This window comes from Eubalaena glacialis, chromosome 17 (assembly GCF_028564815.1).
Source record: "Eubalaena glacialis isolate mEubGla1 chromosome 17, mEubGla1.1.hap2.+ XY, whole genome shotgun sequence".
Lineage (NCBI taxonomy): Eukaryota > Metazoa > Chordata > Mammalia > Artiodactyla > Balaenidae > Eubalaena > Eubalaena glacialis.
In genome coordinates, this window is record NC_083732.1 from 76,765,599 (window position 1) to 76,788,556 (window position 22,958).

The following is a 22,958-nucleotide window of genomic DNA, read 5'->3' on the forward strand; positions in this document are numbered from 1 at the left end:
CACTGATTTTTTTTTTTTTTTAAACTTCTGCTGCATCATTGAAGATCATCCAGTTCTTCTCTGACCTTACTTTGTAGATATGAGGGCTGAGGATCAAAGGCCCTCTTAGGGACTTGGACCTGGATCTCCTAAATTCCAGGCTTGGGTTTTTGGTTTTTTTCCCTGTCTTATGGGAGTTCTTCTCCATTTTAGTGTCCTGATTTTACCGAGGAACAGGCTGAGACTTACAGCTGGGTGACTGGTGTCAGATCTCCATTGGGGTGATCAGGGGAGACCGTGGACCTTTGACTTGCGAGATCCAGGTCTGACCCAGCTCACTGCTCCTCTCTGTCTCTTTCAGAATTGGGGTCTTGCCTGGCCCGGAAGGTCTATCTTCCTCATGGAGGTGTCTTTCAAGTCACCTCCGGATCTTCCCAGACCAGGGCTCGAACCCGTGTCCCCTGCATTGGCAGGTGGATTCTTAACCACTGCGCCACCAGAAAAGTCCTGGTAACTGTCTGCTCTTCCTTTCAACTGTGTGTTCTGTGCCGGCAGCGAGGGGTTTGCCGTCTCCGGGCCCCTCGTGTCTCTCTCTGTCTTGGGACCTAGTAAGACTTGGTAAATTCTTGGTGAGTGAATGAATGCAGTGATTTGTATCACAGTTGTTATTGGACAGCGTTCAGTCCTGCTCCTCTCAGCCTTTCCTGCCTTCTCAGAGGAAAACGTGGCAGAGAAGTTCCCAGAAGTTCCCAGAACTATGAGCCCAGAGGGAAGTAGTACTCTTTAATAGTCGTTATTTTTCCACTCAGAAGTCTGTCCCTGTTTTTGAGCAGCATTTACAATATTAAGACCAATTTTTCATACCCCCTCCCTGCTTCTCCCCCGTTCTGGGTTCCTGTAACAAATGTTCATTCAGCGGATACATACCATGCCCCTACCGTGTGCCAGACCTTTTTAGGCACTTGGGGCACTTCAGGGAACCATCTGTTGGGGAGGAAGCTGGTCGAGCAAGAAGTCCGGTTGGCTGGAAGCAGCGGCAACGAGGCCTTGGGTCTGGGTGTCTTGGGTCTGGCCCAGTCCTGGCCGTTCACTCCACTTCTCTGACCCTCAGTTTGCACATATGTGGAGTGAGCAGTTAGATTAAAAACATCTTCGGAGTCTCTTTCCAGTAACTCTCGTCGAGGGCTGGGGGCCAGTGGAGAGTGGAAATGTCCCCACCGTCAAGGAGTTCATGGCCAGTGGAGCGGAAAACCCAGCCAGAGCTGGGGAAGGAGAGCCACAGGTGTAAGGGACAGTGCGGTGGGACCAGCAGGGCTACAGGACAGCAGTTGGGGTGGCAGAAGGGGGCAGAGAAAGGTGTGCCCGCGCCGGGTCTGAGGATAGCAGCATCTGTCAGGAGACTTTTTCTCCAGTTATCCTTCCAGACTCGGGGGGCCTTGTCCCCCACGGTGGACCTGCTCCTTCATGTCAGAGCGGAGGGCAGCAGTTCATTCATTCAAAAGTGGTCGTGCCTTTTCCTGCCCCATTCTCAGCCCGCAGGTACAGCTGCCAACAACCGAAGGCACCGATGGGTCCGGAGTCAGATGATGGAGGTTCTCAGGATGGAGGTTCTCAACCCCATTGGGCTTCACACCTCCATCGTGAGTTGGCATGGGCTTCCTTCCTACGCTGGAGGCGAGGGTCCCATATTAGTTTTCTGTGGCTGCCAAAACGAATGACTATAAACTAGATGGTTTAAAACCATGGGCATGTATTCTCTTACAGTTCTGGAGGCCAGAATTCTGAAATCAAGGTGTTGGCAAGGTCGTGCACCCTCAGTGTCTCTAGGGGAGAATCTTTCTTTGCCTCTTCCGGCTTCTGGTGGCTACAGGCATTCCTTGGCTTGTGGGTGCATAGCAGGGTGTAGGAAGGACTTTCATGGAAACCTCTTGTCTGTTGAGTTTGACCTTATCTCTTTTAGGTTCACAGCAGGTAAACCCTGCTGGTGGGGACATCAGAGTGTCGTCCTCCTTTCTCTCCCTGGGACGTGCTCAGACTCCTTTCCCTCCATCACAGGTCCCTGAGCCACGGCAGGTATGCTGGCTGGCTGAGCCAGCCCGAGCCCCAGGCCCCCTCACCCCCAGAAGGGGACCCCCCGGTAGGCCGCTGATGCCTGCTTTGGCAGGCTAATTGGAAGGTGGGACTCTTGACAGCTCCTCAGGTAATGAGTGTTTGTTTCTGGAGGCTCCTGGGACATCAGCCCGGGCTGATTGTAGGTTGTGTGCTTTTTACAGAGATGGGCATCCACCCACCGTGACAAAGGGAGAGGTCAGAAGGAGGGCAGGGCCTTTCCTCCCATGGAAAACCGGACCTGAGGCCTCCAGTGGGAGATCAGGAATGAACTGGGCAATGAATCAGGAGGCAGGGAGGTCCACTCCCAGCGGGCTAGGAGGAGGGGTCAAGGGAGGGGAGGACCCTGGGATTAGTCCATGAAGCCTGGGTCTCTGTCTCCTCCCCTCTCCCCCCATCCCCCAGGCCCCAATCTGGGGCACAAAGTAGGCTCGAAACACATTACTGGTGGAAAGGCAGATAAATGGCAGAGGCTAGGGTGGGCGCCGCCCTGAGAAGGTGGGACGTTCACCACAAGGTGTGTGTTCCGGACCGAACCACAGGGTCTGCACATGGCAGACCCTGACATGCGGCTTGGTCCGGCTGGGTCCAGGCATGCTCTGTGGCCCTGCTAAGAGCGAGGCCACTTCAGGGAGGGTTCACACTGTGTTTTCCCTGCCCACTTGGAGACATCTCCCAAGGAAGGGGCAGCTTCCCCGGTCACTGCTACACCTTCCATAAAGACAAAGAGGAAAAGTGCCACGTGCTGCACGACTCCTTTCAATCTCAGGTTCATACATCTGGGTGAGGAGAGGAGCTCGTGCAGGGGGCTTCTGAAACTCGCTCAGGGTCACACAGCAGGGTCGATGGGAAATCTGTGAGCACGTGGAGGCCTCGTTTATGGACTAGAAAAGTCTCGTTTTGGACTTACCTGGTGGTCCAGTGGTTAGGACTCTGCGCTTCCACTGCAGGGGACATGGGTTCGATCCCTGGTCCGGGAACTAAGATCCCACATGCCCTGTGGCGTGGCCAAAAAAGAAAAAAAAAAGTCTGCCTGCTCTCTTTGCCACAGCTAACATTTATTGATGCCTGTGGATATGCCTGGGTGCTTCCTTGCAAGGCCACTCTGGGGTTTGCAGGCCTGGCATCCCTTGACCTTGGAGTGCCTCGTCACTTTCCACGCTGTCCTTCTCTGTTCACGTCTGCGCCCGGCCAGCAGTCACACACAGGAGAGCAGGAGAGTGGGGCTTGAGAAATGTCTGTGGAAGGACTACCTGGCTGACTGGACAAATGGATTCCACGGAGTTTTCCAAATGGCGGCTGGGGAGAAGTCCGGGATCTTTCAGAAACCGGGCGGAGGCTCCTGCAGACACCCAGGAGTGCATACACACCTTTTTCAGTGATACCTGCCCACCTGTTCTCTTAGCGAACAGGCTCTGTGTTCAACTGTCCCTTCTAACAGGTGCAGATCTGGGGACCTCTGTTGTCCAGACACCCTGGATCTGGGTGCCTCTTGAGTGCAGAGGTCGGGGCCCGTTGTGGGGTGGGGTGGCCCCCTTTCAAAAAATACCATTAGGAGGAGAAAAATGGGTCTGGGGACACAGTGGTAGGGTCTTCATTGAAAACTCTTTTATCCCTTCTGTACTTTGTCTTATGAATGACTTCTCTCTTCAGAAAGGTTTGTTTGTTGTTGTGAATGCAGCAGCTCAGACTTCCAGAGATGAGGGCCAGGCTGGCACATGCAGCCTCTCTGGTCTTACAGATGTGCTGTGCGTCCTTGCTTCATCAGGGATTCTGCGTTAGGGACTGTAATGTGTCCCTGTTAACTGAAGATGCTGGGAGGTGGCAGCTAACCCAGACGCTGGTTTCGGTGAAAGCTGACCAGGGAAGCATATCTGGGAGGTTGTGGTGAAGGAGGTATAGTGGGTGGAATGTGTACCCTGTAAAGGTATTTTCACATCCTAACCCTCAGTACCTGTGAGTGTGACCTTGTTTGGAAGTAGGGTCTTTGCCAATGCCATCGAGTTAATGTGAGGTCATATTGGAGTAGGGTGAGCCCTGAGTCCAGTGCATGGTGTTTTTATAAGAGAAAGGGGACACACACACACACACATACACACACACACACGGACAAAGGCCATGTGAGGATGGAGGCAGATTGGACTCTGCATCTACCAGCCAAGGAACACCAAGGATTGCCAGCAAACCAGAAGCTAGGAAGAGGCCTGCAAGGATGCTTCTCTAGAGCCTTCTGAGAAAGCATGGCCCTGCTGACAGCTTGATTTTGGACTTCCATCCTCCGGAACTGTGAAAGAATTGATTTTTGTTGTTTTAAGCCACCTGGTTTGTGGTCATTTGTTACCTAGGAGCCCCTAGGAGCCTAACACAAAAGGGAGTCCCATTCTGTCCCAGGCAAGGGCTTTCCCAGACTCTATTTAGGGCCTGCAGTTGTAAGTTTATAAGTGCACCTTCCTTATTTGCCTCTGCTGATATGATTTGGCATTCCCTCATTCAGTCATTCATTACCACTGGGCAGTTACACTGTCATGGGGTCTGTTGTGAAATCCGCTGAAAGCTGTTCTTCCCTATCCTAGTCATTCAAGTCTCCAGCCTATAGTTTGCTTCAACCGGGTGGTAGCCCCATCCTCTGGCTCTCCTACCTCCTTATCCTGATTCATGCCTTTCTCCTCGGCTAGGGGGCTTCTCTGACCTACCTAAAACCTACCCATCCATCTCAGGGGCAGACCCCTCCCAGATACCTTCCGGGGCCTCTCGAGGGCTCCCCACCCCACCCTGAAGCCCAGCAGCCCTCTGAGTCGGACCACCTGTGGCTCTAGTCCTCGGATTGGCATCTGATTGTGCAGACGTGCCCCCTGGCTTACTGTGAGCGCTCTGCAGACGCTTTCTCATTTACTCCTCAGAGCCGCTCTGGGAGGGGGTCCTTTTATCATCCCTGCTCTGCAGAGGAGGACCAGACAGGGACGAGCCCGGCTCACAGCACGTCTGCGAGCAGATGGCATTCACACCCAGGTCTGCCCGGCCTCCCAGGCTGCCCCCTGAAGCCCATCCCCATGGCCCCCACCCTGTGCCCAGCCCCTGCGGGAGGTGGCCCCGCTCCTCACTGCTTAGAGAGGTTTTCACGAGTTCTCAATCTGTCTGGGGTTGTGTCTGAGGGCTTTAGGAATATCTGGATTAGGTGAGCTCTTGAGAGGATGGATTGTGTCTTTACCCGTGGAGAGTCTCTGCCCCCTCCTCCCCGCCCCCAACCCTGGGCTGGCATAGAGCAAGGGCCCGATAATGTAGGTGACCGAAGGGAGGAATCAGAGGAGGAGCAACCCTGGAACCAGGGCCCCGTAGTGTCGCACGGGAGAGCCTGGCCTCTGGAACCCCCGAGGCTCCAAGATCCGGCTCTGTCGCATGACCTTGGGCAAGGTAGCTGCCCTCTCATGCCTCACCTTCCTCATCTGTAAAATGGGGATAAGAGTAGCATCAACCCCAAAAGCCTACTGAGAGGGTTCCAGGTGTTACTGTGGCTAAGTCATGGAAGGTTCTTAGCCACCTGTCAGTGTGATAAAAACAGGGGCTCTTGGATTGAAGCCCAGGCAGAGTCTGCTGAGGGTTCTTTAGGAATGGAGATGGAAGAGCAGTGTCCTGGCCTTTGAACAGTCTTGCAGTGAGACCTCCAGGCAGGCCAGAGTATTGCAGAGGGCCCAGCAAGCCCCTCTCCTCTCAGGCAAAGCCGTGGTGCTGCTCCCTTCCCCGGGGAGGGAGGGCACCCTGGTCCCGGGCAGCCCTGCAGGTTCCTCAGCAGCTGTCGCCTCACCTCTGGGGCCGAGGTGGCGGCAACAAGGCTGGAAGCCTGCGCGCTGCGGGGAGGAGGGTTGAGTTTCGCGCAGGAAGAGTGGCCCCCATATCTCCCTTCAGTGGCATTTCACGCCAACCGCAGCTCCTGCCACATTGGTTGAGAGCCTGGCCCAGGGCACTCTCCCAGCCCCCCTGCGGGGAGGGCTATGCCCATTTCACAGATGAGGGTCAGCGGGGGCTCAGGCTCAGAGGTGTGGTCCTCCTGCACTTTACACCCGCCTCCTCCAGAGATGCTGGGCTCTCCCCCTCTGAAATCAGTGCCGCTCCCGGAGGCCTGTCTGCTGCCACTGTGCCAGGGACGCACAGGGAGTTCTCAGATGATGGGAAGGAGGCTGAGGTTGGGCAGGGACCGCCCGGGGACTTGTGTTCACTGCCGGCCCATCAGTGTCACTGCCTGCGCTGGGCAGGTGCTTCCCAGTGGCCTCTGCTGGGCAGGCGCTCAGCTGGTGCACTCCACTGCCTTGCAGGAAATCACCAGGCCGAGCAGGAGGGCAGAGAGCCGGGCAACTCCTTGCCATCTGCCTGTCACTCAGAGCGTGCTTGATGGTTCCAAAAGGAGCTGCTGAGCCATGCCCTAAAGAGATGAAGAAAGGCTCCTGCCTCGCTCTCTCTCGGGCTTGGGGGTTTGCAGGAGCAATCACTGGTTGCTCTCGCCTGAGTTAGATGTGCCCCAGGTCAGTGGCACAGTGGATTCAGCGTCACAAAACAGCTGTGCCAGGGCCCCACCCGCAGTGAATCGGATATATTGATAATTGTGCTGGGAGGGACCGGGACGTCTGGGCGTTTTGAAGCAACCACGTGATCCGAATATCAGCCAGGGTTGAGCTGCATTTGGTCACTTACAGGTGTGCCCTCCCTTGCCACCTAGGCACACGTGGTCTGTGAAGACCTCAGACGAATCTATCAGACGAGGGGACTCTGGAATGAGAGTAACGGTGAGAGCCAGGAGCGAGTGAGTGCCTCCAGCTGGCTGCCAGGCGCTGTGCTGAGTGTGTGTATTTCTCTCAATCCTCACCGTGCCCCTCTGAGGAAAGTTCTGGAAAAATCCCCATTTTATGGATGCGAAGACCTGAGGTCACAAGGGTGAAATACATATCCAAAGGCACAGGGCTGGTAGGGTTGGAGTTGGGCTGTCCACCTGTGACTTCAGAGTGCTGACCGCTAGCTTGACCGCCCCTGCCCGGACTGTGAGTGCGGACGGCGGTTCACTGAGATTGCTGTGGCTCTGGAACTCCCATCTGGATCCTACCCTACAGAAAACGAAAGTTCCAAGTGACCTTGAGCACCACGTGTAGAAACTGGTCTAAGTTGCCTTTTTGAGAAACACCTAGCTGAGGAAGTTCAGTATTTAAATGAGCAGGGTTTTGTGTTTTAGGAAGACGGACATTTACATATACACAGATCCAGGGGTTTCTATTCCTGTTTGAGAGCTGTGGGCATGGCGGGGAAGAGCAAGACTGACTCTCAGAAAGCTGAGATGATCAGATACTGCCGGATGCTCTCTGGGGCCTGGAAGGCTGACGTTGCTGATATGTGGCCCCATTGGTGTCTACATTTTCCATGCTCTGCTTAGAGATCGCAGTTCTTTGCGTTTATCCTCAAATGCCTCTGGGTTTGATTGTTTCTCATACCCTGAGTGCTGTTTCTAGTGCACCAGAGTTCCACTCACTCCTTTCCCATACATTATTGAAGTTTTACCAATAAAAATCTTCATCATCATCATCATCATAGACATTATTGTCATTTATTGCACAAACAACACTGATTCCCAAGAACGGAAATGGATGAGAAAATGAAATCACTAACCACCCTCCCCTTGACCAATCAGATTGCTTTCAGATATCTGATATGTCTGTCCATACATTAACTTAGGATTTGATACAGGCATATGTGTAGGGAATATTCTGTAATCTGACATTATATCCTAAGCATTTTTCCATTTTGTTCAAGCACCTGACTAATGACCATTTTTAAAGAAGTTCGTCGAGTTGATACATCATCTTCTAAACCAGTTCTCTGCTGTTAAAAAGGAAGGTTCCTAGTAGTTTGCTGTAATATTGATACTTAAGGGTGCTTTGCACAGCTTTGTGCATACAACTCTTCTGTTCTTGGAAAATCCTTTGGACAGATTCTCAGCAGAAGGATTATTGAGTAAAAAGGCACAGTTTTATGACTCTCGACCCATATTGCCAAGTTACTGTCAAATAAGGTTTTTGACGTTAGTCCCATCAACATGTGGACATGCCCATTTCACCACAACTTCATCAATGCCAGGTATCATCAGCTTAAAAAAATTATAATTCAGTTGATGCAGAAAAGTCTCTTGTTAACGTTCATACTTTTTTTTATCCCTAATGAGGCCAATTGTTTTTTTTTGTTTGTTTTTTTTTCATCTGCTTGTTTACCAACTGTCTTGGGGAATGCTGATGTTGGCTGCTTCTCCAGCCAAATTCGTGACTTTCCATGTGGACGCCTTCAAGTTGAGCCAGTTGCTACGCAGCCTTTACTTAAAATGAGTGAGCTTCAAAATTGAGCCTTTGTGTGAACTGCTGTTTGGCACATGGGCTCCTGGGCTTGGGGGCTGGGATTGAAACCCCCTGCTCCTCACGTGCACCGTGGAGTTCTGTGCGTGATCTGAACTTGCCCTTGTAGTCTTCATGACTTCAGACTTCGTATTTGTCCCCCTAGATTTGTTTACTGAACAAGGCAGGATTTGTCTTCGGAAAGCTCTGCGACATGGCTTTCAACTATTTTTGGGCTTCCTAGCTTTAAAAAAGAAGTGAAGAAAAGTCCCACTGTTTCCTGTTAAGTCGCTTTATTTGTGGTGCTGTTTGTGTTTCTAGATTGCTTTCTCTGATTCTTCTCTTACTTCTTCACCTTGCCACATCCTGTGGGGCTGGGAGGCTCCCCCGAGCCCTGTTTAGCTCTCCCTGTCTGTCGTCGGGTGCCTGGAGTCCTTGTCTGGCTCTCCAGCTGGAACCTTCCTCCCCAGGATGGCTGAGGCCACTTGGGAGATGCCAGGATGGATTTTAAAGAGCCTTGCTGTCCCTAAGGAAGAGCAAAGCTTATGTTTTTGGGGTTGTAGGAGTGCCTACGTTCAACTCAGGGGGAATAATTGGATGGGAGTTGGAATTTCAGTTTAGACTTGGAGAATCTTAGAGTGACAAGAAACCTCCAAGGTTATCCCCTCCACAGTGTTTCTGAGGGTGGTGTCACTGTTGCTTGCATCCCTCCCATGCTGGACAACCTGTGGTTTTCTTGTTGAATAAAGCAAGGTCGTACAGACCTAATGTTCTTAAAACAAGAGTGTGGGGAAAAAAGGGTGAGGGACTCGGGAAAGGGCTTTATTAGGTAGATCTGGCTACAAACACAGGACACTCCACACAGTACGTGTTCAAATCTGGCTGTGTGTTGAGGAAGCTCTGTGAGCCTCATTTCACCCATCTGTCACTTGGGGACACTATAGCTGTGTTTCAGGATTGGTGATCACGTGGAAAGCCCACCAGCGCCCAGCACTGAGGAGGCTGGAGACGCGTGGCCGTTATGAGTGATTTCTGTAGGATTGATCTGTTCTTCGATGCCAGGGTTTCCTTCCTTTGTGCTGCTTCTTGGGTTGACAGTTGACCTGGGGTCATGGGAGAGCATTTCCACTTGTGAGAAGTCTTGCTCTTCTGCTGTCCTCCCTGCCTTTGGAGAAGTTGCATGACTGCTTGGCTGGCCCTATGATGTGGGCAGATAGAAACCCATGGGTGACTTCGGACCAGACCCGTCTGCGTGTCTGGGAGCTGTGATTTCTTGACAAGGAAGGGACTGGTTTCTTCTTTTTAGTTTCTTGCCTCTCTCATCCCTGACGTTTGTGGACTGAGTCCCATTTCTGCCTCAATGGCTCCTGGGGCGGTTCTTACCAGGCCCCTGGGTCTAGACCCTGAGCCCAGCTCTGGGGAGTGATCTGAGGAAGACTGTCCCTCTTTTGGGAAGTGGAGGGGTTGCTTTTCCTCTGCCTGGGATCGGATTCTCCACTTGTTGTTCCTTTTGCTCTTTGAACCAGGCTTTGAGGGTCGGGACTTGTGGACTTGCACTTGGGGTGCCAAGGCATTGGGGGTCACCGCCCCCATGCCCACAGAGTGGGAGTCTCATACCCCCGAGCAGCAGACCTCAGAGGACACATCCAACAACCCCAGCCTTTGAACTAACTGTTGGGGAGATTCAGGGTCTCCAGCTGCACCTTCCCTTCCCTACCGCTGACGTGCTGTGTGAGTTTAGATGAGTCTCTTGGTTCTTTTTTTTTTAAAATAAATTTATTTATTTATTTATTGTATTTTTGGCCGCGTTGGGTCTTCGTTGCTGCGCGCGGGCTTTCTCTAGTTGCGGCGAGCGGGGACTACTCTTCGTTGCGGTGCGCAGGCTTCTCATTGCGGTGGCTTCTCTTGTTGCAGAGCACGGGCTCTAGGCGCGCGGGCTTCAGTGCTTGTGGCACGTGGGCTCAGTAGTTGTGGCTTGCGGGCTCTAGAGCACAGGCTCAGTAGTTGTGGCGCACGGGCTTAGTTGCTCCGCGGCATGTGGGATCTTCCCGGACCAGGGCTCGAACCCGTGTCCCCTGCATGGGCAGGCGGATTCTTAACCACTGCGCCACCAGGGAAGTCTGCCCCTTGATTCTTGAAGCTTCATTTTTTTTCTTTGGTAAAGTAAGAGCGTGAATGTCCGAAGCTTTCACGCTGTCTTAAAGCCCTCAAACCCCTTTGGCCCAGCTGAAGTCTGTGTGCAGGCCTTATGTAGACAACTATTAAAGCAGGGCTGTTGGAGTCAAAATGGGGATATGGTCCCCATGCTGCCCCCTCCTCAACTCCATTGAGCCCCCAGGAGGGGCCTCACAGGGTACTCTTGAAGCCCAAGGGATTTGTGGAGTGCAGTTGGAAAGGGTAGCACCAGATGGTTCTTACGTAGGCCTGTGACCGATGATTAAATAACAGCAGCATCACTTTTGAGTGCTCGCTATGTGTCCGGTGCCTTGCATAGGTCTGTTCGGTCCCCGTGGGCACTCCGGTAGGTTTGTATCGCAGAGGCTCTGGGAGGTGGGTTCTTCCTAGCCCAGGTCGTGCAGGAAGGAAGTGTTGGAGCCTCAGTTCCAGCCCAGATCGCTCGGCAGCAAAGCCTGTCTGCCTGAATTCTGAGCTTTACTGCCCCTTGAGATCTGTACCTTCCGCCTGACACTCAGCATCCCGCTGGCCCTGGAGGTGGGTCTCCTCTGCCTACCACCTGTGATGGCCCCAGCATTTAGCCTTTTAGATGCTCCCAGCTCAGGGAAGAGTAACAGGCCAAAGTCCTCTGTGTTTTCTAGAATACACTGTCCTGCTTAACAAATAGCCTCTGTGACGTCACTCGTTTCATAATTTTCCCAAGTAAACTTTATCCCTTTCCCATTGTCCTCGTAACTTACTTTTGTTTGCACAAACACCAGGCTCCTATTTATTCCCCTTTCCCTTGGCACTCCTATCTGTTTCCCTGGGCATCACCCTCAGAAATGAGGACTGTCAGTGGGTTGGGTGGGTGCCTGGGTGAGGATGGCCCCCAGGGTCTGTACATTTCTTAGGGGGACTGAGGCTGGCGTCTGGGGTTCTCCAGTGTTGATTCTGCCCCTGAGGCTGCTGTCTCAGAATGGAGGCTCTAGGCACCTCCCAAGTCCCCATCTGCTTCAGGAACACGGCAGCCTAGGCATCCCAAGCAACTGTCCAAAACCGAAGGGATGGATGATTTAAGAAATCTTGCACGAGTTCTGAAGCTTAGGTTCCCAGCTGTCACCTAGCACCTCTGTTTCACAACCTTGATGGCTTCCTGTCCCTTTAGGATTAAGTCTCCAAACTGCAGTACTGTGTTCAGGACCTTCCATCAACGTTGTTTCCCCTGGTGATGGGAACATCACAGCCCACATACATGGTGATGGATGTAATGGTTACGGAAGGCATCCCCCGCCTTACATCCTGGGCTGTCACGGCAGCCCCACGATGAGAGTGGTTACGTACCGGGTATCTGACGAGCAGCCAGAACTCAGCTGACCAGTGCTAATGCCTCGTTTCTCTTGTTTCATATGCCTTCCTCCATTCTCTCACTTCTTTCAAGCTGCTGATTGCAGGTCACCTTCTCTAGGGAGTTCTCTGTGAGTGGCTTACTTGTCATCTTCATCGTGAATATTTCTTGAGCACCACGATAAATGCTTACATGGATGACATAATTTAACCTATACAGAATCATTATTTTTCATTTGTTGTCTAGCTGCTTTAGGTGTGACTTTCTTGTTCAACCAAGTATGTCTGTTTATATATCCATTGGTCCATCCAGTCATCACTGAATCATTCAGCAGAGCTCCTTTCCTGTACTGGGTGCCGGGAGAACACAGATGAAGAATATGCACCTCTTCCTTAAGGACCTGGGACTCATCACATGTTAAAACAACTACAGGTGTTTGCTAATTCACAGCTCTCCTTCATCGATCATAGCCTTGAGCCCAGCCTTGGCATCCTTGTCAATAAGGCAGCTGTCCCAACTAGGGGAGGTCTGTTCACTCGTCCTGGCCCTAAAACCTTCATCCTGGTGGCACAGGGCCTGATCATCAATCATGAGAACCTTCTTGCTGTAGGTTGGGTTTCCTGCGAAGCAGATGCTGAGATTGAAGTTAGTAAGTGGGATGTTTATTGTGGGGTGCCTTTGGAATCAACAGCTGTGAAACTGAGGGGGAAGAAATCAAGAAGGGGCAGAGGGAGAAGCTGAGCTGTGACAATGGCTAACCAAGACCCCAGCCAACCCCCTGGGAGCCCTGGCGCTAGAATGGCCTTTCAGAATTGCCCAGAATTGAGATGAGGATTGATCAGTCATTGTTTGAAGGCTCCCTTGGGAGGGTGTGCCACCTTGAGCAAGGCAGTGTCTTCAGCCAAGACAGTCTCCAAAGAAGGGCAACAGCTGAGGGTCATCTTCTGCCAGCACGTTCGGCAATTGCTTTGGATGATGGCTGGATGGATCGATGTCTGCTTTGTTCACCATTCTATCCCCAGTACCTAGCACACAACAGGCACCCAGTATTTTGGGGGGTGGAATTACTTAAGCTTTATGGAAACAGCATGATTAAGTCATCCAGCAAGTATTTACTATTTTAGCAATGATTTTTTTTAGCATCTATTATATGCCAGGCACCATTGCTGCGCTTATGGAGTTTATAGGCTATGGGGTTTGGGGAGGGTGGTGGTTCAACATTGGCTTCCTGGAAGAGGGGACATTCATTCTGGGGTGTGACTTCCTGGAAGGTGGGCCCTGGCCCAGTGTTGGACCCGGTGTTTCCTTGGCTCCATAGGAGATGACTTATCGAGATGGAGGGTGAATGGGTAAGAGCTGTTTTTCTCAGGGAGGGAGGGGACTCTCCATCCAGCCCACCTGTTGCTGCACCTGTCCGCCATGGGAAATTCCCTGCTGAGCTTGCGTCCACTGACGTTTGAACTCCCGGTAGCCTGGAACTTCCCCCGGGCTTCCATTGGCCTAGTGACTTTTGAGTAATTGGAGAGTGGAGGGACCACTCTTTTGAGCTGAGTGGAAACATGTATTTTTTCCTTTGTGAGTCACCAAAAACTACAGCCCAGTGTATGAGCGACCTCGTAGTTGCTTTTATTTTCCTGTATGTAAATCAACTGTCATTACAGTTCAGGAAGTAGAGACTCTGAGCGAGGAGGGTGAGATGGAATCAGTGAATTTTAGATCTGAAAGCGACCTAGAGATTGTGCCATCCAACCCCTTCCTTGGCAAGAGGCCCCAAGTGGGGAAGGGACTTACAAGGTCACCCAGCAGACTTGGACTTGGAGAGGGGGCAGGGTGTCGGACTCCCTGCAAAGTGTTAGCCAGTACAGTTCGCCGTTTCTTCCCAGCCCACTCCCCTCCCCACTGGGCACCAAGGTGTGCTCCACAGCCTGGCATGTGGCAGGTTGTTTTTATCTTTGCACGTCACCCAAGTGATCTGAGAGGCTTTTACCGAAAGTGCTAGCTTTGATGTTCTGGGTGACAAGACCCAAGTGCAGTGGCAGGAAGGGAGGTTTTTGGGGTTGGAGAATCGAAAACTATTTACCTTGGGGTTGATTTAATGATCTTACACCCCTGGGGTGGGAGGGGCGGTGGGAGGGTGTTCGTGAGAGAAAGTTGAATGTAAGTGCAGGTATGAAAAAGAGAGTTTGGGGTAGAAGGTCAGGAGGTGAAATGCTGCCATGCTTCAGGAGAAGCTGCCTGGTAAGGCTGACCCTCCAGAAGCCTCTTCCTCCCCCGGCTGCCAATGCACCCTCTGTTTCGATGGGAGGATTTGCACGGCACTTTACAGTTTACAAAGCATTTTCACAGATATTATCTTCTTCCGTTGACACACGGGGTAGTGCTGTCAAATGTTGTCTCCCCCATGCTTTCAGCTTTTGCGGGGAGCTTGGCTGGGAACCCGGGAATCTCTTGACTCTAGATCCTTTCTTCATGGCACAGAGGTGGGTCCTCACTCTCCGTCCTGGGGGAGGGGTAGGGTTTAGGAACTGTTTCCAGAGCTAGACTTCTGCACTCTCCACCAGCCTCTCCCCTGCGGAGGACTTGGGCACTGTTCCCACGTATCCCGTGCCTTTGTTTCTTGAGCTGTAAAATGGCCATCCCAGGAGTCCCCACCCGCCTTCTGGGTGGTGGTAGGGCTGAGAGCACTGCCCAGTTCCTGGCACTGGAGTTGGAGAACTGGGAGAGGACTGCTTTAGGTGGTGTTCCCACCTTGCTTTCGCAGCAGCTCTGGAGTTCCAGGGACCTACGGGCTGGTCTCTTGGCCACCAGATCTTAGCACCCTCAAGTGTAATGGGTTGTGTTGCTCCTTCTGGGTCTTTAATCATTCTGGTCCCGCCACCCCTGAAAATAGGAGGATGTGTAGTGAGTGACAGCTGTGTACAGCGACGCGGCATTGTACAGCACGGAATGGCTCATACTCAGAGCAGGCTTACACAGGAACTGGGTTGATTTCCTTTCCTAACTTCGTATTAAAAAAATAAGTGAACAAACATTTTTGAAGAGGTAAGTCATTCACAAGACAAGACACAGAAGGGATAAAAGAGTTTTCAATGAAGACCCCTAAACTTTTTGTCCCCAGACCCATTTTTCTCCTCGCTGATGACACTGACGTCCCCAGTGTGTTGGGTCTCCCAGAGATCATCCTTGCGTTGCTGAAACTCCTTGAAAAGGAAGCTGTGTTTCTGTGACCGCATCTCAAAACAGGTGTCGAGCATCAAATGTGTACAGTGCTAGGGTGGCCGTGAGGGGAGAACACAGGACAGGGAGCCTGGATCTCAGCCCCCTGTAGCTGCATTGGAACCTCAGCATTACGGGGCCTGGGGCCTCGGCTTCAGGGGCAGGGCTGGGCTTGGTGCTGGCTGCTCCTTGGCCTGGAGTGCCTGCCTCCCTGCTGCCTGTGGATGCAGCTTGGGCGCAAATCCCAGCTCACTCATGCTCCAGATTAAACCCCGGGCAGGAGGCTGTCTCCAGCCTCAGTTTCCTGCAGTGTGGAAGCGGAATAACAGTAGAATCTGCCTGAAGGGTTCTTGGGGGAATCAAATGACTCAAGATGCAGACAGCTCTCATAACACTGCCTGGCACGTAGTGAAAGCCAGCCTTGGCTGCAGTGGTCCATGCTGCCTCTGCCTTCCTCCAGGGTGCCCCCCGCCCCCCGCTGGATGGCAAGGATGTGGGCCCTCCAAGCCTGGCCCTGGGGCGTGGGAATAGAAGAAGCCATCATCCGTCTTTCTTTTTCTTGGCAGGAGGGGTGATAGTTCAAATTCAACTTCAGTTTTATCCTTTGTAGTATCCTACACAATAAATCATAACATGTATACATCAGGTGACTGGGTTTTGGTGGGAAAGGCTTATGGTTTGGGCCTGCATAGATGGTCTGTATTAGACCTTTAGGCCTGTTACCACCCTCCTGCGCACCCCCCCTACCCCCGGCTCTTGGGCATCTTTTACTTGGGTATGATTTCAGACCGGCAGAAAAAATTACAACGATGATACGAGAACTACCATACACCCAGATTCACTGATCGTTAACTCTCTGTGCACCCTGCCCCCTGCACGCACACACACACACACACGCGCACACACACACACACACAATTTTTCTTCTGAACCATTTCAGGATAAATTGCAGACATTGCCCTTTTATCCCTACACGTTCTGCGTGTGTTTCCTAAGAACAAGGACATTCTCTTACATAACCACAGTGTAATGATCAAATTCTGGAAATTTAGCATTGCTACAATTGTATTATGTAATCCGCAGGCCATGCACAGTTTCATCAGTTGCCCCAATAATGTCCTTTTGGACTGTTTCTTTCTGATTCCAGGTCAGCACTGTGTTTAGTGGCTATGTCTCTTTAGCCTCCTTTTATCCTAGAGCAGTTCCTCGGCTGTTCTTGACCTTGACATTTTGGAAGAGTCCAGCCCAGTTGCTTTGTAGGATGCCCCTCAGTTGGGGTCGGGGCCTTCATTCTTGTTTTAAATTTTTATTTATTTATTTATTTATTTATGGCTGTGTTGGGTCTTCGTTTCCGTGCAAGGGCTTTCTCTAGTTGCGGCAAGCGGGGGCCACTCTTCATCGCGGTGCGCGGGCCTCTCACTGTCGCGGCCTCTCTTGCTGCGGAGCACAGGCTCCAGACGCGCAGGCTCAGTAGTTGTGGCTCACGGGCCTAGTTGCTCCGCGGCACGTGGGATCTTCCCAGACCAGGGCTCGAACCCGTGTCCCCTGCATTGGCAGGCGGATTCTCAACCACTGCGCCACCAGGGAAGCCCAAGGGCCTTCATTCTTGAAAGCTCATACTGTACCCCTTGCTTTGCTACGTGTGCCCCTGTAATCCTTGGTGGTGCCATGTGGCTGGTCCATATTTTGTAGATGAGGAAACTGAGGCATAGGGAGGTCAAGTGACTGGTCCCTGGTCACATTCCCAGGAAGTGGCAGAGGTGGGATTCAAATCCAGGACTGTCAGTCTGCCTGCCAGGCAAGAGGAATAATGACAGCGATTAGACACTGAGAATAGCAAAAGTGTTAAGCATTTACCCTGAGCCACACGTCGCGGTATACTTTCTACGTACATTGCTGTGGTCCCCACCCCAGTCTCGGAAGGTAGCTGCTCTCACCAGCCCTGATTTACAGATGATGATCAGAGAGGTTAAGTAGACTGCCCGGGGTGCACGGGTGCTGACTGGTGGGAACTAGCTCTGACCCAGACAGCCTGTGTTCTGAGTCTGTACATGTTGCCTCTGCGTTCTGGCCTTCTGGATCTCATAGAGTCCGGGGCAAGCGTGCAAGCCAGGCTGGGGCCTTCACCAGCTTTGCCCCTCCAGGAGAGGCACAGGAGTACCTGTGTTTATGTCCTTTTCCGGGGCCTTCTCCAGGGGGAACAAACACATCCCAAGGCCAGGGCCTGCTCTCAGGGGCTTCCTGGGGGAAGCTGTCCTGTCCTCTGCTCCTATAGGCACTGCAGCCCACCACTATGGTCTGTTTGCTGTGAACGGATGGCATTTTGATGATTTCCAGGTCAGGAGTCCCCGTGCGGTCGCTTATTTCATGGCTGGCTCACTCTCTCCTGCCAAGCAGCTCAGGGCCCTGTATGGGGTGGCTGGTCCCGGCTGCCATCAGTGTGCCCAGGTGGCCCTGCTGCCCAGGCAGCATCCATGTGGCGTCCGGGCCGGCTGCCCAGTGACACGGTGGCCTTGCTCACAGCAGAGCTGGTGATTAATCACCAGTGCTGTATGTCACACTCTGTGCCCCTTACCTTCTCGTTGGAGAAAGGAAGATGGTACAGCCCCTTTTTTCGGGTTGTAGAAAGGAGTAGACACTCTGGAACTGCGACACACTTGAAATGCTATAGGCAGAGCAAGGAAGATCCCGGCCAAGGGGCTGGTGTCTGGGCCCCCATCCGCCTCTCACTTCCTTGGGCCCTTGAGGGTCACGGGTCTGCCCGTCATGGGCACTCAGGCTCCCCTGAGGCTCCACTGGGGCCCAGCAGTGATCTCCATCCGTCCCGGGCGACATCAGGGAAGTATTGTCAGCATCCCTGTGAAAGCCCGTGGCCCCCTTGGTTCAGGTTCAAGTGTAGAGTATCTCCGTGAGCCACAGAGCAGGTGAAAGTCTATCCTTTGGACAGCGTGTCAGGCAGGAAGGTCTAGGAGCAGCAGCCCCTTCACCCTTCAGGCCCAGGCCCCAGGCACATGCTACCCGCTGGGCTTCCTCCTGCCGCCCTGCCTCCTCTTCTGCTGGGGTTGCCAGATTCCTGGGAGGAGCAGCCGTGCGCATCCCGTCACCCTGTGCCAGGCCACTCTCCTTTTTCCCTGGCTTGTCTCTCTACGTGACCGCACTGCCTGTCAGGCTCCGTGTGTTGAGGCAGGGCTGTGACCTTCCCACTCTGTGACCTTCCCACTCCGGCCACCCTGGCCAGCCCAGGCCGCCCTCCCCCCATGCTCTGGCAGCGCGCCTCTCTCTGGCTGGGCCGACTCCTGGGAGAAAGTTAAGAAATTTTAGTTCCCTAATTTCCATGGAACATTGCTCCGTGCATATGGTTTAAAACATTAATTAAAAACATTAATCAGTCTGGCTGCCTTGGAGAGAGGTTCTTTTTCTGTAGGAGCTGATGTCCTGGTTCCTGCAGGCTCCTTACAAGGAGGAGGGGTAGGGGTGAGCCCGCACGCCAACAACTCAGCCACGGATTTGCCGACACCAATCAGGCAGCCTCCTTCGCCCGAGCTTTAGTTTCCACATCTGTAAAGGGGAGATGATGGTCATACCTGTGACCTGACCTCCTGGGGTCCTGGTAGGTGCTCACTGAGGTCCGGGAGGATATTCCTTAGCAAAGTGTCCCATACCGAGTGTGCTCCTAAGTGGCACTGTTGATACGATTAATTACATTTCCCTAGTACTTGTAGTTTACAGAGCCCCTTTTGCATGCACTATCTCACTTCATCCTGGCAGCACATCTGGGAGATGGGGTAAGTGTCATAATCCATTCCATTTCACAGATGAATAAACTGAGACGTGAGAGCCACAGCCAGGCCTGGAGCTGAGTAGCTGTGACGCAGACCTCAGCTTTTAGTGCTGTTTGCGTTGGCTTCACTTGTGCCCTTAGCCCCGTGTACTGAGGCCCCGCACTGAACAAGTCATGGTGGTGAGACAGGAAGAGGGGAGACCTTGTTTTCCCCCCCCTGATTGGGAGGAGACGAAGAAGTTAGGGCCCGGGCACGTGCTTAAGTGCGGTATTAATGGCAGCTGACGTTTCTAAGTGTTCCTAACGCGCCAGGCCAAGAGCTAAGCTCTGCAGAGGTTCTCACCTCACACTAAGAGCAAACCTTTAAGATGATAAACTGAGGCTCAGAGAGCTGAAGCTGCTCGTTCAGGCTCCTCAAAGGACCTTTTCAGTCGCAGAACTGGGATGCCAAGCCAGGCACTCTGACAAGAGCCTACAGTCAACCAGGAAGCTGGGCTGCTGCCTTTTTTGGGTAATGAAGCGAATGCATTTCGACAATGAGGCAAAAAGTGCTTTCCTGGTCAAAATGTCTGAGAAGCGTGGGAGGCTGCCCACAGAGGGAGCGTGGATGTGCTGAGGATGGCATCTTTCTCAGCGCATGGCTAGTCAAGGGGGCTTCTCTGAGGGAGGGGGGATTTGCCCTCTCCTGCTGGGAACTGGGATTCGGATGGATTAAACCAGCGCTTGATGGGAGCAGACAGGAACTCTCTGGGGCTTGCAGAGCTCTTGTAGGTCGGTCCGTGATGCTAACACATCCAAGGGAGGAATGTGACAACCAGAGGCTTCGGAGAGGCAAACCGGGGCCAAGTTTTTTTCCTGGAGGAGAGAGAGGGAACTGATGGCGCGGAATCCAAACTGCCTGGCCTCCTCCCTCTCAGCTGAGAGAGCAGCCTGTGTGCTGCTCCGGCTGTCCCAGACTTGAGGGCAAATTCCCCTTCAGAACTTGTCAGCCTTCTATCTCCTGAGTCTGTGCTCACTGAGCCTCTTCTCCTTGATGATCTGGCTGCCACGAGGCTGGGAGTTTTTGCGGGGAGTAGGGGTGGGCAGGAGGGAGGTCTGGAAGGGGAAAGGATCACCCCGTTGTAAATGTGACAGTGTGGCTTTCTGTGGGTGCTGCCCCGCCCCTTGAAGGAGAGGAGAGGGTCCGTGTCTGTGCCCACCCAGCTGAGCGTTCAGCCCTGCTTCTGGGGATTTTAGGAGGTCCTGCCAGAGCTGGTAAACCAGGGGCGGCCCCTGGGTCCCATTCCCCACACCACTCCACCCTTTTGGCCTCTTCATGTAAGCCATCTCCATTAGCAGTTAGGATAAGAATCTCTGGCAAGGCTACGTTTTTGGTTCCCTGAGTAACGCATGATGTCCACTGATCCCATGTTACTACATGACAGTGTTGAGGGCAGATAAAGCTTACAACCAAGTTAATCTGATGCAGCTTCCGTGATTCACGTCCTCCCCACTGTCCGTAGAATGGGTTGGGCTTCCAGGGACTGGCCATTCTCAGAATTAAGTTGTTGGGTATGTTTCTCCTTCCCCTCTACCCAGAATTCCTGGAATCAGATGAATGAAAAAGCTTTAGCGGGGAAGGAAGGGGACCATGATTGATGGAGGGGGGCCTTGGGAGTCAGGAACACCTGACCCTCTGTGGCCTGGCTGCTTACGTGACTTCTGAAATATGCAGCTGCCAAGACCGATCTCATAGGGTCAAGTGGCTTCATGTGTTCAAATGTCCAACACAGTGCTTGGCGCATAGTAGCTACTCAATAAATGCCTGCTCGTCAGATGCTTCTCATTTAGCATATAGTAAATATGCACTTCTTATATTTTAAATGAATGAAATCTCTCATTACCAAATTCATTCATGTGAGCACTGACACTAATAATTCCCTTTTCTTGTATATTTCTAGCATCCTGTTCCACCTGGGATTTAAGTGCCTTTAATTTGAAAAAAAAAAATACGTATCCAGTCAATACTCCAGAGGGACTTGAAAACTGTTCTTCCCTGAACTAAAGCTGGAATATCATGGGATGTGAAGAATCAAGGTAAGGGATTTTCTCCTCTTGAGCCTTATGGAACCAAAGATGGCTATTGGAATTGGTGATCTCTCGCAACACAGCTTGGGGTGTGGTTTTTGACTGCTCGGCCCAGCTTCCTGTGCTTGGGAAGCTGGCTTTCCATAACCCTGATACACAGGACCTGGTTCTCAGCGCCTACACCTTGTGCCAGGGGGCAATCCCTCTGTCCCCAGCTGAGGAAGGAGTCCACCATCTCCTAGGTGGATATACCACACTTTCCCCCCTGGCAGAAGGTGAGGATGGTCCAGCCATCCTGCTGAGATGTGTGGAGCCCACGCTGGGGAGAGGATGTAAGTTTGGTGGGATTATGTGATCAGGTCAGCAGACCTTCGGGGGCATCCAGAAGTGATCTCTTCTTCTCTCCCCGCCTGCTTGCACTGCGTGCGCCAGCTTCCAAGTCTCAGGCTGCTTGGGGTAACGGGTAAGAGGTTAAAACTGATGGCTTTAGGCAAACCCGTTTTCCTGGTTTTGCTACTTGCCTCAGCCTCCCCAAGCCTCAGTTTCCTCATTTTTAAAATTGGGGTCCTATTAGTGCCCCAGGAGGATGTTATGGGTGCTGAATGAGATGGTGGAGATAAAGAGTTTACCATTCTGCCTTTCATGGAGGAGGAAATGCTCCAAAACAGAAGAGGGTTTTCGTTTGTTTGTTTGTTTGTTTTCAGTGCATTAATTACACCATTTAGAGGTCCTGCCATGCAGCAGGCTATTTCCATGTCCTTGCTCTGCTGTCCTCTCTGCCTTTCACCTGCCACCAAGTCTGCCTGGGAAACGGCTTGTGAATCAACCTTCGGTCGTGCACAGCCCCCTCGACCTGAGCAGAGTTGATTACTCCCCATACTGGGCTGTAGCCGGCAGTTGAAGGCATGCCTTTATGCGCCATGTAACTTCTCCTGCCCTCCCCTGCCCGTCCCCCCACTTGTCCCCCCAGTCACTGGTGAGCTTGTTTAGAGCAAGGACTCTTACACCCCAGCGTTGGGCCTCCCATTGTGGACACTGAAAGAACAAATGAATGAATAATTGAAAAAGAGGGCATAGAGAGGAAAAGCCAGAGTGGGAACCAAAGGGAGAAAGTTTCTAAAAATGTAGAGCAAAGAGTGAGGTCGGTTGCATCTTTTTTTTTTTCTTCAGCAAGGTGTTGAGAAGAATAAGTAACATGATGGAAAAAGGAAAAATGAGTCCTACCACACATTGGAAAGCCCTTCAAGGGTGGAAATTTGGGTGAGGAAGTGTGAACTGGTGAGGAGACAGTTAGGGAAGCAGAACTGGGGAAGCAGCTGAGGGTCGTGCCGACGTGCTCCTCCTCGTGTTGGTGTGACCCGCAGAGATGGAGAGCACGAGGCCTTGCCCTTCGGTCAACGTGGGGGCCGGCCCTGACACACACAGGGTTCTCCAGATTCACCAGGCATCTGGGAGGCCTGGGGAGGGTCCCTTGTCCATTCCGAGAGGCTTCCCGTAGAGGGTGCTGCTCCTTGAGACTCTTGGCAGATGCGTATGAATAAGACCTACCAGGAGCTGAGCTGATGAACACTGGCGAAGCCTTTCCGTCCTCGGGCGCTCAGCGGCCCTGCATGCTCACGTTCCCCATTCGCTTTTAAAAGCCTGAACTTCCCCAGTGGGTTTCAGTGAGGCAGTTTTTTTTTTTTTTTTTAATTAATTAATTAATTTATTTATTTTTGGCTGTGTCGGGTCTTCGTTTCTGTGCGAGGGCTTTCTCTAGTTGCGGCGAGCGGGGGCCACTCTTCATCGCGGTGCGCGGGCCTCTCACTGTCGCGGCCTCTCTTGTTGCGGAGCACAGGCTCCAGACGCGCAGGCTCAGTAGTTGTGGCTCACGGGCCTAGTTGCTCCGCGGCACGTGGGATCTTCCCAGACCAGGGCTTGAACCCGTGTCCTCTGCATT

General features: G+C 52.5%; 1 long non-coding RNA gene across 20 annotated transcripts in view; it reads left to right on the plus strand.

The window, feature by feature from the left end:
• The window catches only part of LOC133077459 (uncharacterized), a 380,931-nt gene that overhangs the window by 127,707 nt on the left and 230,266 nt on the right, over positions 1 to 22,958 (plus strand). For all 20 annotated transcript variants that reach the window (XR_009697732.1, XR_009697735.1, XR_009697721.1 and 17 more), the window contains exon 3: positions 20,893 to 21,028. This is a non-coding gene — a long non-coding RNA (uncharacterized LOC133077459). The remainder of the gene's footprint in view (positions 1 to 20,892; positions 21,029 to 22,958) is intronic.